The sequence below is a fragment of the Myotis yumanensis genome, unplaced genomic scaffold (genome assembly GCF_028538775.1).
Source record: "Myotis yumanensis isolate MYYU_CA2020_CCGP unplaced genomic scaffold, mMyoYum1.0.hap1 SCAF_6, whole genome shotgun sequence".
Lineage (NCBI taxonomy): Eukaryota > Metazoa > Chordata > Mammalia > Chiroptera > Vespertilionidae > Myotis > Myotis yumanensis.
The window spans coordinates 34,559,027-34,572,864 of record NW_027223757.1 but is presented as its reverse complement, the minus strand read 5'-3'; the positions used below and the strand labels follow the sequence as shown (position 1 = coordinate 34,572,864).

General features: G+C 44.8%; 1 pseudogene; it reads left to right on the top strand.

The window, feature by feature from the left end:
• The first annotated feature begins 2,809 nt into the window (after positions 1-2,809).
• Positions 2,810-3,539, top strand: LOC139013082 (TCF3 fusion partner pseudogene; annotated as a pseudogene).
• The last annotated feature ends 10,299 nt before the right edge of the window (positions 3,540-13,838 follow it).

Genomic DNA, 13,838 nt, shown 5'->3' with positions numbered 1-13,838 from the left:
AGAAAAGTCACCAATAGAATACTATGTGGATGATTAAAGTTTTCTCTATGCTGTACTTCAGTTGTTTGAGTCACTGGCTAGTTACTGATAAGAATAATAGGGAGTATAAGGGGGAGTAGAGGAAGGTAGTAAAGGGTAAAGGGGGTTAAATGTATGATGACTGAAGGAGATTTGACTTTGGGTACTGAACACACAATGCAATATATGGATCATGTATTATAGAATTGTACACTTGAAACCTATATAATGGTATTGATCAATGTCAACCTGGTAAATATGAATGAGCAACTATTATGGCTAGATCAACCTTGCAGTAGATATGACAACCAGGTAATCTTTAGATATTATTTCCAAATAATTTTAGTTTTCATGAACTGTAATAAAAATAATTTGTAGACATGGTTGTCTAATTCATTTATCATTCCTATATTACCTACACAGTCTCTGATATGTAGTTGGTCTCAACATACAAGTGTTGACTGTAGCTAAATGTGTCAGAATTATGACATAGAATCATTTAAAAAGTCATAACACTAAATACAGTTTGGACAATGATCTATGTTTTTCCTCTGAAATTTTTAATGCAATAAACTCTTCACCTCCCTAAATTATCAACTTTTGTTTAAAGTCTTTTATTCCTCCCTTCATTTAGTATACATTGAGCACTGACTGTGTGTTAGATGTTGTTTCTTTAGGATTCTAAAAATACAGGTGAAGTCACTGTCTGCTCTAGAGCTTGCTACCTAAAGTATCAGCAGCAAGAGCTCTTAAAAATGTAGACTCTCAGGTCCTAACCAGGATCTAACTCCGGCCTCCTGAATCAGAGCTCGCATCTTAACAAGGTCCACAGCTGGTTCATGAACATATTTAAGAGAAGCACTGGGCTGCACACAAGAAGCACTTGTTAATAAAAATATAGATACCTGCATTCTAAGTGGAAAGCCAATGATACTACACACCTTATCCAACTAAAAACTTCTCCGATAACTCAAAAAAGTCTTTCAATATATAGATGAATCTTTTAAAGAGGATTTTATTGTTTTCAGAAAAGACGGGAGAGGGAGAGAGATATAGAAACATCAATGATGAGACAGAATAATTTATCAGCTGCCTCCTGCATGCCCCACACTGGGGATCGAGCCCACAACCTGGGCATGTGCCATGACCTCCTGGTTCATAGGTCAATGCCCAACCACTGAGTCATGCCAGCCGGGCTATGTAGATGAATTTTTGTAGAAGTACTATTTAACTTGGCCACAAAATACATTTTAATTATGTGGCAACTATAAATCCTAATTATAACCTGTCATGATAAAGAAACAAATATACTAAGATTGGATGGGGATGCTTGCTTCTGGTCCTCTATGTTAATATATTCTGGGAAGATTATATTAAGAAATTTTGTTTTTTTATAAAAGAAATGCTCTTCATAAATTTTAATGGTGATAAATTCTAGATGAAAGATTAAAAAAGTGGGGGGGAGGAACCAGAGGAATTAGATCTTCCTCAATCTAAAAGGGTTAAACAGAGTTGAACTTCCATTAGGAGACAGCCATTTCTGTCACTTGGAAGAATGGCAGGAAGCAAAGAGTTCCATGTGAAGAGACAGCAAGAGCCCCAACTCAACAGGTGAGTCATGGGGGTCCAAAGAAGGTAACTTAGAACCTAGAGGTCAAGAGTGAAGCTGAATCACCACCAGGGGTAGATTAGATAAACCCTGGAGCCAGAACTAAGAGGAACCTCCTGATGGAAACAAATGTCAGTTGAGGTGCTGAGCAGGGCCTGTTCTGAGGACAGGAGCAGAGCAGGTCAAAGCAATACCTGGTATCAAAGATACCAGAGGCATCTACACTAATAAAAGAGAAACATGGTAATTAGCATACGACCACTATCCTTCCCATTGGCTAATCAGGGCGATATGCAAATTAACTGCCAGCCAAGATGATGGTTAACTGCCAACAAAGATGGCGGTTAATTTGCATATGTAGCCGCAATGCTGGGAGGCGAAAGGGGAAGGAGGGAAGAAGCCGCCTGCCGCTGACTGCATCGGAAACCCAGGTGGCAGCCAAGAGCCAGAGAACCAAGCTGCCTTTGCTCGGAGAAGCCAGGCCGCCTTTGCCGGCTTCTGTGATAGGAGAACCTGGCTGCCTTTGCTGGCCCTGGGCCAGTAGTTGGAGAAGCTGGGTGGGGCAGGGAAGAGGTGGATATCTGCTTCTTCCCTGCCCAGCCTGGCTTCTCAGATCACTGATCACCAGTGATGGGAGAACACCCAGAGGCGGGGCCAGAGGCCGGCTGCGTAGCTGCCTGGGGACACTATCCGGTCCCCGGGAGCGACACAGCCAGGCCCCAGCAGGATATCCAGAAGGCGACCCAGGCACCGGAGCTGCGTAGCCGCTGGGGCATGCGATCTGGTGCCTGGGCTGAGGAGACCGAGGGGCCCGGGCTGCGTCGCAGCTGGGGCACGCGATCTGGTGCCTGGCCTGAGGAGACCCAGAAGGAGACCCAGGGGCCTCCCAAGAGGAGAGTCTCCATGGTCAGATGGCGCAGTGTCAGGACAGGAATAAAGACCCGAGGTGACTCAGATGCCTGGCCACAGGGTTAGACCAGCCAGCAGGGCCTTTCAGTTGGGACTGGGATGGGGGTGGGGCGAGGGAGGCAAGCCGGACATAGAGAACTACAACTCCCAGGAGGTTTAGCGGCTGGGGCCTGGGTGCCTGGCTGTGAAATTGGATGGGCTATGTCATTTTGCAAGCCACTTTAAACTAGAGGCTTGCAAGGTTGGAAGTTCTGTGCCGGGAGCCAGGGAGAAATGGAGCTGGAGCAGAGAGAGGGGTCCATGGCAGCCGTGGGCTTTGAGAAGTTCTCAGGTCACACCCTGGAGAGCGAGCTTGAGACCAAAGTGGAGTTCGTGTCTGGGGGTCTGGGCAGCTTCAGCCTCCAGGAGCGAGACGAAGAGGAGGAGGCAGCCTGAGGCCAGCAACAGCGGTGCCAACAGGAACTCAATCACAGGAAGTACCAGGCATTGGGTCGGTACTGCAGGGAGATCAAGCAGGTGAACGAGCGGGTCCTGAACAGGCTCCATGAGGTACAGAGGATAACACGGAGACTCCAGCAGGAGCGGAGGTTCCTCAAGAAGGTGCTGGACTCCTACGGCGATGACTACCGGGCCAGCCAGTTCACCATCTTACTGGAGGACGAGGGCAGCCAGGGCACAGACGCCCCCACCCCAGGCAACGCTGAGAACAAGCCTCCAGAGAAAGAGGGGCTGTCCCGGCCCAGGAGGACACCAGTGCCCACAGAAGCCAGCAGCCCGGCCCCTGGCGAGGGGCCCAGTGGGTGGAAGAGGCAGCAAGCACAGTGAGCGCCACAGGAAGGGCACCAGGCAGGAGTCCCGCTGACTCTGGAGCTGGCCCCCATGCAGATAAAGGTGGAGGAAGACTTTGGCTTCAAAACGGTTGAGGCTTTGGACTCAAGTTGGTTCTCGGGGGCCAGACAAGCTGCTGCCCTACCTCACCCTAGCCAGCTCCCCCTTTGACTGACCCCCCAATAAACGGACCCCATGCTCTCTTTGGCAAAAAAAAGCTTATAGAGGCATGCTTATAGGATCAAATAGTATAAATATAGATGTAACAGGACAATAAAAAGAGAACCTGGCTATGATGATTACCTGAACCCTGCTTCTGTGTCATTCCTTCTTCGCCAACTCCGTCCACACCTTTGGGAACCCCTGGACCTGCTGGGCAGGACCCCAACATTCCTCTTCTTATAAGGACTTCAGTGAAATGGGCTAAGGGTCCCACTGGAACTGCCTCAATTTAATGTAATCCCCTCTTTAAAGATCTTATCTCCATATACAGGTACATTCTGAGGTTCTGGGGATTAGGATTTTAACATACATTTTGTTGATTACCCAAATCAGCCCTTAACAACCAACATGTTCCAGAAAGTATATTCCTATAGGGTTATTTACCAAACATTCAGAAGTATTTTTAAAAGAGCTAAGCCCCTCGCCCACTGCGCGGGCCCCTCCTGGCGAAGAGCGAAGGCCTGGGTTCTGGGCACCGGAGGAAAACTGGTGCCAGCAGCCAGGGGAAGGGGCCCCCAAGGGGCCCCAGATTGCGAGAGGGCACAGGCCAGGCTGAGGGACCCACCCAAGTGCACAAATTTTTGTGCACTGGGCCTCTAGTCTACACTAATAAAAGAGAAACATGGTAATTAGCGTACGACCGCTACCCTTTTCATTGGCTAATCAGTGAGTATATGCAAATTAACTGTCAGCAAAGATGGCGGCCGGCAGCCAGGCACTGAAGTGAGCATGAGGCTTGCTTGCTGTGGACTCCAACGTTCCCCGCCTCACTTGCCGGCCTATCAACTGCAAGTCTAAGCAACTATGTACTATGTTGCAAATAAGAAGGTAAACAAAACCCCAGAAACCAGCAGACTGAAACCCAGCTGGACCGAAACATTGTATCCATGTTTTCAGCAGCGAGGCCTCAGAGCTAAAGCTGGCCCAGAATAAAAAAAAAAAGAAAGAAAAGAAAACAAGGAGCGGTTGGGAGCTTTAGTCACTCACCACCTGGAAAACAGCCCTCAGCCCCTCACCCAGACTGGCTAGGCACCCCGTGGGGACCCCCACCCTGATCCAGGACACCCTTCAGGTCAAACCAGACGGCCCCCACCGTGCACCAGGCCGCTATTCTTTATAGTAAAAGGGTAATATGCCTCCTGGCACCGGGATCAGCATGACAGGGGGCAGCGCCCAAAACCCCTGATTGCCCTGCGGCTCTGTGTGTGACAGGTGGTGGGGCCACAACCTCCCTATCCGCCCTGCTCTGTTCGTGACAGGGAAAGGTGCCCCAACCCCCTGATCAGACCTGCTCTGTGCCTGATAGGGGGAGCTCCCCAATCCCCTGATTGCCCTGGGGCTCTGTGCTTGACAGGGTGCGGCGCCCCAACCCACGCCCCCCCTCCATGGGCCCTGCTCTGTGCCTGATAGGGGGGAGCTCCCCAATTCCCTGATCGGCCCTGCTCTGTGTGTGACAGGGCGTGGCACCCCAACCCCCCCCCACGACCCCTATGGGCCCTGCTCTGTGTGTGACAGGGTAGAGCCATAACCTCTTCATCGGCCCTGCCCTGAGTGTGACAGGGTGCAGCGCCCCAACCCCCGATCCGCCCTGCTCTGTGTGTGACAGGGGGCGGTGCCCCAACTCCCCTATCGGCCCTACTCTGTGAGTGACAGGGGGGAGCTCCCCAACCCCCTGATGGGCCCTGCTCTGTGTGTGACAGGGTACAGAGCCCCAACCCCCCTGATGGGCCCTGCTCTGTGAGTGACAGGGGGCAGCACCCCAACCCCCTGATTGACCCTGCTCTGTGAGTGACAGGGGGCAGCGCCCCAACCCCCTGATTGGCCCTGCTCTGTGCATCACAGAGGGTGGCTCCGCAACCTCCCCATTGACCCTGCCTTGAGTGTGACAGGGGGCGGTGTCCCAACCCCCCAATCAGCCCTACCCTGAGCGTGACTGAAGGTGGCATCTCAACCTCTCAATCCGCCCTGCTCTGTGCATGACAGGGGGCGGTGCCCCAACTCCCCAATCAGCCCTGCTCTGAGCCCGACCAGGGGCTGCACCTAGGGATTGGGCCTGCCCTCTGCCACCCAGGAGCAGGCCTAAGTCAGCAGGTCGTTATCTCCTGAGGGGTCCCAGACTGTGAGAGGGCACAGGCCGGGCTGAGGTACCCCCCCTCCTCCCCCCCCCCCGCCGAGTGCACAAATTTTTGTGCACCGGGCCTCTAGTCTATAATAATAAAAGCGTAATATGCTAATTAGAGCAGATGACCTTCCTGATGAAGCTGGGGCTGTGAGGGAAGCTTGGGTCCCGGGGGCCAGAGGGAAGCCGGTGCCGGCAGCCAGGGGAAGGAAGGCCTACTCTTGCACAAATTTCATGCATCAGGCCTCTAGTGTTGCATATAATGTACTAACCAAAAAAGTCCATTTGAGGAAGAAACCTGGGGCATCCCAGCTGGTCCTATGGAACCAGCATTTGCTCCTAGTGAAGCTATGGAGTTGCTGAGCCACATTATGTTAATGATGAGTGCATTATAATGTGCTCTACTTAAACCTAAATTCAATAGTTGTAATCAGATCAGATGAAGAAAAACAATCTCTCCTATGCTTTCTTAAGGTTTAATGATTTTCTGTGATCTGCTTTGGAACAAGCTTTTCAAGGTACTTGGTATACCTAAAGATGATCATTTTTTGTATATTTAAAATTTATGATAGCAAAGTTTCCTCAGTGTGTTTCTTATGTGGTGTTTCCTGGATTAAGGGTCAAGAAATAAAATCCCCAATACATTAGGTAAAACATAAAACACCGCTGGGTACTGTGAAAATGGCCTGCATCCAAGAACAGCATGCAAAAAAGCAAGCACTTTGCACTCCTTAAACTCTCCTAAGTTTTCAACACTTATTTATTTATTTATTTTTCACTTCTTTTAAGGAAAACCCTTAGATACACATTGTGGCAAGGACTTTCTGTCCCTTGGGTCTCCTGGTTTCCTTACTTAAATATTGATTTAAGAGCTGACTGAAACAGGCTAACGACACATGACAGGTAGAACCCCTTTTTAACCAACTTAATAGGGCACCAACATGACTACATTATAACCACACTACCTGCACATAGAAGCCTGTGGCCCATGTGAACAGATGAGGTGTCAACAGTGTATAAAAATCGTTTTACAGGCTTCATTTTCATGAAAGACCAAGTGTGGAATTGTACATCAGCCTTCTGTGCTGGGAAGATAAACATGGCGATGCTTAAATTTACACCTTCATCTGAAACAGTCCAACCAGGCTATTGACTGTTCCTGAAATATGCTTTTCCCTCACACTTTTGTATGACTTTCTTCCCCTATCCAAATTCGAACTGCTTTTCAAGGTATATACATGTTCCTCTTCCTCCAGGAAGTCATCCCGGACCCCTCCTCCAACTGGATGAAACCATTTCCTCTTCACACTTAGGAAAGCTTTTTTGCCTCATAAAGATATAAAAGAAAGTTCACCCATTATATGTGCACCCATCATTTTTTTGTGTGTAAATGTGGTTTATAACCAGTCCCACATGTTCGGGACAGAAGTCCGACACCACTGCATGGTAAGTTACCCTGCTCAGAATTTAGTAGGGAACACAGGCCCTCTTCCTCCCACCCCTTCATACTGCCAAGTCCCCGTGGCCACACTTAGCGATAAATAGGAAGTCAATAGAAACTAAATAAATAATAGAATAATTAAATGGATGGGTTATCAATAATGAACAAGTATAGTGTATCAAAAGGACAAATTAATTCTACTAATAAATAAAGACATGAATAAATGTGATTTGTAGAACTGCATGCTCAGAAAAAATCCTTCATTCTATAGTTAACATCACGCTGGTTTCCTTGGTTCCATCCCTTAATAATCTACAGGACAGTGATGCTCAAACCTGGGTGCAAGTGAAGATCACCTGAGGAGTTTTTGAAATGGCCTTGGGTCCCAGATCACAGACTTGCTATATCAGAATCTCCAGGGAAATGGGAGAGAATGGTGGGGAGAGTACCTTATCATGGACCTCAATTATTCATGAGTTTCCAGATCTAGGCACTGCTTCCACTTGCGTGGCTGCAAGTAGCTCCTGGATCTTCCTCTTTGTGGCTATGGCTGCACCGAGCCTCTCATCCTTACAGTATCAATTCTGTGCTCCAACATTCTGAGAAAAATGGCTGAGATTCACTCTGATTAGACCAGCCTTGGTTTGGTTACCAAATCCCTTTTCCCCAAACCAACCCTTAGACCATTCTTTAGACAAAACAAATTGCAATAACTAGTGGAGGCATTAATCTCACTCATACTCATCAACTGGGAAATTCAGAACCAAGGTAGAAGGGTAGATGAAATCATAAATACTGGGGAAGCAATTGGGACATATGCTTATTTTCTCTCTTAGCAGGTCTATTACTAGAGGGCAGGGATATCTGCTCAATCATCCATCCAAGTGGTGAGCCTAGGTTCTTTATTGATGTAATGATGATATAAGAATATTTATAAAATAAGGATTTAAGAATCAGTCCTAATTTCTTTATTATCATAGCTTAAAATTAGGGTCTATAGTAATGATTTTTAAAAATCTAAAGTTCTTTATATGCATTATCAAATTTGTTCTCACTAAATGTGTATTAGGCAATGAATAACTTATTAGCCTCACTTAGTAAATGAAAAAAGTCTAAAAGATTAAATGTTTGCCTAAATTTATATTTCTGTTTAGGCAGGATTACAATTCCAGTCTTCTCATGCCCATTCTAATGATTTTCCCACCTTATCACATTTGAATGAAAAAGTAATAACAAAACCTTTCATCCACATGATGACATTTTTAAACTAGTTTCTATAACAGCTAAGGCAAAGTAGAAATTTATCTAGACTCTATCTTCCTCAGAGCTCTGCATAACTTAAATTATCCACCTGCCAGATATAAAGTGAACAGTCAGTTTAGAAAATAAAATTTAAAAATGATAACTGTCTGAATCTACACTCTATGTTTTAATCTTTGTGTCTCTTGGTGACATGTTAAAGCAGCATCAGAGAATTATATGGTACCTTTAAGATGTCATCCAGAACAAAGGCCTCATCAGTCACAGCTGGCCAAAGGAAGTCTAGGACCGGCAGCAAGAAAATCATTCAATAAAATGTGTCTTACCTTCCCCCACTTAATCCTCAATGCCAACTACCTCCTTTGGCATCTAATCCAGCAGTACAGTCTGGACTTTGCTTTCCTATAGCTTTAAAAAAAATTTATTGAATTTATTGGAGTGACATTGGTTAATAAAATTATATAGGTTTCAAGTGACCAAGTCTATAATATATCATTTGTATATTGCATTGTATTCACCACCCAAAGTCAAGTCTCCTTATTTCACCATTTATTCCCTTTACCTTCTTCTATCTCCCCCTATTTCCCTTTCCCTCCGGTAACCATCATACTGTTGTCTGTGTCTAGGAGGTGTTTTCTTTGTTTTGTTTTGTTTTGCTTAATTCTTTCACCTTTTCACTCAGCCCCCCAACCCCCCTCCCCTCTGACAACTGTCAGTCTGTCCTCTGTATCTATGAGTTTGTTTATATTTTGTTTGTCAGTTTATTTTGTTCATTAGATTCCACATATAAGTGAAATCACAGGGTATTTGTCTTTCTCTGATGGGCGTATTTCACTTACCATAATATTCTCCAGGTCTATCCATGCTGTCACAAAGGGTAAGCTTTCCTTATTTTTTACAGCCAAGTAGCATTCTATGGTGTAAATGTACCACAGCTTTTTTATCCACTCATCCACTGATGGGCACTTGGGCTGCTTCTATATCTTGGTTATTGTAAATAATGCTTCAATGAACATGGGGGTGCATACCTTCTTTCAAATTAGTGTTTCAGGATTTTTAGGATGTATTCCCACAAGCGGAATCTCTGGATCATAAGGCAGTTCCCTGTAGCCTTTTGAAATGGCTTTTGCTACTGACCCTGTTTGTTCCTTATGCTTCGGTCCCCTGATGCCTCCAAGGTCTTGGAAACAACTTGATAAAATGTGTCTTATCTTCCCTACTCTTGGCCTCCTGTTCCTATTACAAGCCTGGCATGCCTTCCCTTAAATTTGATCTCTGACTACTCCTGTTGTGTGAGTATCTGCCAAAAGCTATTATTGACTGAGTTTTAATTTGGAAAATGAAAATATACCTCTCATACATCTGTTTGAGACAACAGGAAACCTGTGCAGAACTCTTGGGACAAAGAACTAAACCTAATCTGCATGCCTAGGCACTTGCAAAAATACCTAGAGATGCTTTTCTTGACGCTGTCTTCACACCTTGTAAATCTCTAGTGGTGATATTTGCTCAGAAACGAAAATGCGCAGACTCAAAGGCTCAGTCCTATAGAGGCCCCTGTGCTCGTTTCCAGCAGAGCTTCGTTATTTCATCTGTGACCCAGGATATAATGAAGCAGGCAGAATGGAGCTGTACTTTTCATACAGTGAGGCCCAGGAAACACTGAAGCAAAGTCCATGCACAGCCATACTTTTGCAGAGGGCTAAACTACCGTCAGATCTTAGATCTGCAATCGCTCCCCGGCCTGTGGCTTGTAAGTAATTGGAAGCATTCTGATGCTACCCTGCCAACACCATCAGAAGACGGTGGAGGAACCAGTGGGTTTGTTTCAGATGTTTCCTTCAAATTCTATGTGTTTCCAGATGTGAGAGGTGGAAATGATTCTCTTTCATTATTAATCAACCACTGGAAAGAAAAACTATAGTCGGAGGCACAGAGAGAGATAATTAATTGGTTTCTGATGTCATACATACTACATAGCATAGCTTAAGCCTCCTTCAAACCACAATCTGAAAGATGGTAGCTCATCTGATTGAGGTCACAAAAATGGGTATTTATAACAATGAAAAATCTGAGGGACAGGATGAGGATATCTGCTCCTTTCCTGTTGTAAAATGTCTATTACCACGTGTTCTACTATATCATATGTTATAAGAAATGTGCTACCTGAAAGATTTAACTGTATTTTTGGAAGATCAAGTCTTGCCCAGCCAGTGTTGCTCAGTGGTTGAGCATCGACCTATGAGGCAAGAGTTTGGTGGTTCGATTGCCGGTCAGGGCACATGCCTGGGTATCAGGCTCAACCCCCAGTAGGGTGCATGCAGGAAGCAGCCGATCAATGATGCTTCTATCTCTCCTCCCTTCCTCTCTCTCTAAAATTAATATAAAAAATATTTAATTTTTAAAAATATTTAAGTTTTACTGCCAGAATAGCTCCCTTTTAAATGTTATGAAATTTGATGACTGTCATTAGCAGTTTTATTCCTTCTTTCAAAGATGTAAAGTGGGTACCTCTTTCATCTAAAAGTTGATGCTAAAGTAAGTCAAGGGATATATTTTTTATAATTTACTGCTCTGTGGAGCTTAATTCTCATTTCCTTCTGGGAGAGGATGAGCTTCATTCTAGGACTGAATAGGAAAGCCTATCAAGTCCTCCCGGGACATCAAATACTAGTGTCCAGAGAGCAGAGAAGCCCTTTCTTGGGAAATGCATGTGGGAAGCAAGCAAACGTGGCCAGTGGTTCTGTTCCCTGGTTGCCCTTCTCTCCAAATGACCACTGGTTCTCAATCACTGGTACATTCCAGAATTGCATGGTGGTGTATATACACCCCAGGAGCCAGCCTGACTGAATAAGCCTAAGGAGGTTTGAGCAACTGTATTATAATGATGAGATAATGCTGATGCACACTAATGCTAGAACCCCGATTTCCCAAAATCCCTTTCAGTGAATACACTATACAGTATCCCTTCATCAAATTGGTGTCCCCTATAAATGGATGTTCTCTTGAAATAAGAATGAGAAGCTGATTGGAGATGAACAAGCTCTACACAAAGCTGTTTATTATATGCTAGGTAAACTCTGCCTTTAGTCACTGCAATAGCAAACAACTGTAAGAACACAGGAAAAAAGCACTAAACAGAACTCAGAAAACCCAACACAAATATTGAATTACATTGGCTACACCCCTGAAGTCCTTAGCCAAAACCATTTCATTGAGGCTGTCTCTAATATTGACTACTAGAGGCCCAGTGCACGAAAATTCGTGCACTCAGGGGGATCCCTCAGCCTGGCCTGTGTCTTCTTGCAGTCCGGGACACCTCAGGGGATGTCTGACTGATGGCTTAGGCCCGCTCCCCATGGGAAGTGGGTCTAAGCCGCAGATGGACATCCTTAGAGCTGTTGAGGAGGCGGGAGAGGCTCCCGCCACAGCCATTGCGCTCGCAGCTGTCAGCCCGCCTTATGGCTGAGCGGTGCTCCCCCTGTGGGAGTGCACTGACCACCAAGGGCAGCTCCTGCATTGAGTGTCTGCCCTCTGGTGGTCAGTGCGCATCATAGCGACCGGTCATTCCACTATTAGGGTCAATTTGCATATTACCCTTTTTTTATATAGGATAATACTATAGGCTATAGAAATATCAGGTAAACCTATTTCAGCATCCGCACTGATAAAGGAAAAAAGTCTATTTCTTGCATTTTTGTCCCTCTGAGTTTCTTACGTAAACAAAATTGTTGCTACTAAATGGTTCTAGAGGAGTTGCTGCTTTTAACTGTGCTGTTGTCAAGATTCCCTGCAAAGAAATCTATTTTAGTTGATTCTTACAGTAACATTTTGCTGTCCCATCTGTACCCTAGCTTGTAACCTTGTAAATGTCTCTGTAGTGAGAAGTGCAGATATTTTTGGTAAGCAGGGCCAGGAGCTTTTGTTACTGTATTTTTAAAATTGCATGACTGGTATAAAGTTCTAGTTTTAATTCAACCAATTGTTAGCCCTATGCTAAGGAAATACATTTGTCAGGCTCTTTGGTGTGTAAACAAGGTGTATGGATTTCTAGAAAAGCTTCAGTGGAATAGAATAGTTCCTAGATAACATGTGGCCTCTTGAGTGGGAAGAGATTTGCAGGGATTAAAAATATGTTGCAGCAGCTGCTTTCAAGTATTTATAATATACTCCAGCATTGCTGAGTCAACTTGATAAAGCTGAACCAGCTTTAGAGTCTGTTCATGAGTAGAGACTGGCTTTATCAGCTCTGAACAAGCTAAATCATCACATAATAATCCTTGTAAAAAAATACGCTCTTTTTTGTAATCAAATGGTTTATCCACTGAAAATATCTTCCATGCGACATATGTGTTGCTTATTTTTCTTGATAAATGTAACATGTCTGGCCCTGGCTGGTGTTGTTCAGTGGTTTGAGTGCCAACCTGAGCAGCAGAGTTTCAGGTTTGGTTCCTGGTCAAGGATATGTGCCTGGGTTGCAGGTTCGATCCTGGCCCTGGTCAGGGTGCATGGGAGAGGCAACCAATTGATGTTTCTCTCTCACATCCATGTTTCTTTCTCTCTCCTTCTCTCTCTCTCTCCTTCCCTCCCTTCCCTTGCTTCCACTCTCTAAAAAAAAAAAATCAATGGAAGAAGTATTCTTGGGTTAGAATTAACAACAACAAAAAAGTAACATGTCTATTTATATCATATTATTTACTATGCTTCATGAATGCTGTCTGAATTATTGCAAGGGAATTAAAATCAGAAGTCATCAGTCACTTTTGCAATGGTAAAGACAATTTTTTTATAAGTCCCATCTAACTCCTTCAAAACCTTTTGCTTACCGTGAACAAAGTAATGGGAATGTACCCTTTCTCTTTTAAAAACCAATAGAATCTTATCTTACTTAGTCATATGTCCTTCTCTGCCTTGGAGTCTTAACTGTGGCTGCTTCTTTTGACTCATGACGTGGCCTTGGTGTTACCACCATTGTCCTTTATATTCCAAGATCATATGCCACCGTCTCTTATTGGATTTTTTGGAAAGAGTAACCTTGCTATGACTTCCCAAATTATTTTCCCTCAAATCAACTATGTACCATCATACTTTTCACAAAAAATTCAGTATAGATTTTTCTAGGTTGAGAGTTATCTATTATTGCATTACAAATTATTCTAAAACATAGCATCTTAAACAACATTATGCATTTATTATCTCACATAATTTCTATGGGCTGGGAATCTGAGAGCAGCTTACTTAAGTGGTCTGGCTCAATCTTTCATGAAGTTGAAGTCAAGATGTCAGCTGGTGATGCACCATCATAAAACTTGATGTGGACTAACGGATACTCTTCCAAGATGGTTCACTCACACGTTTGGCAGGTTAGTGCTGGGTGTTGGCAGGAGGCCTCAGTTCCTCACCACATGAACCTGTCTTTAGGGCTACTTGAG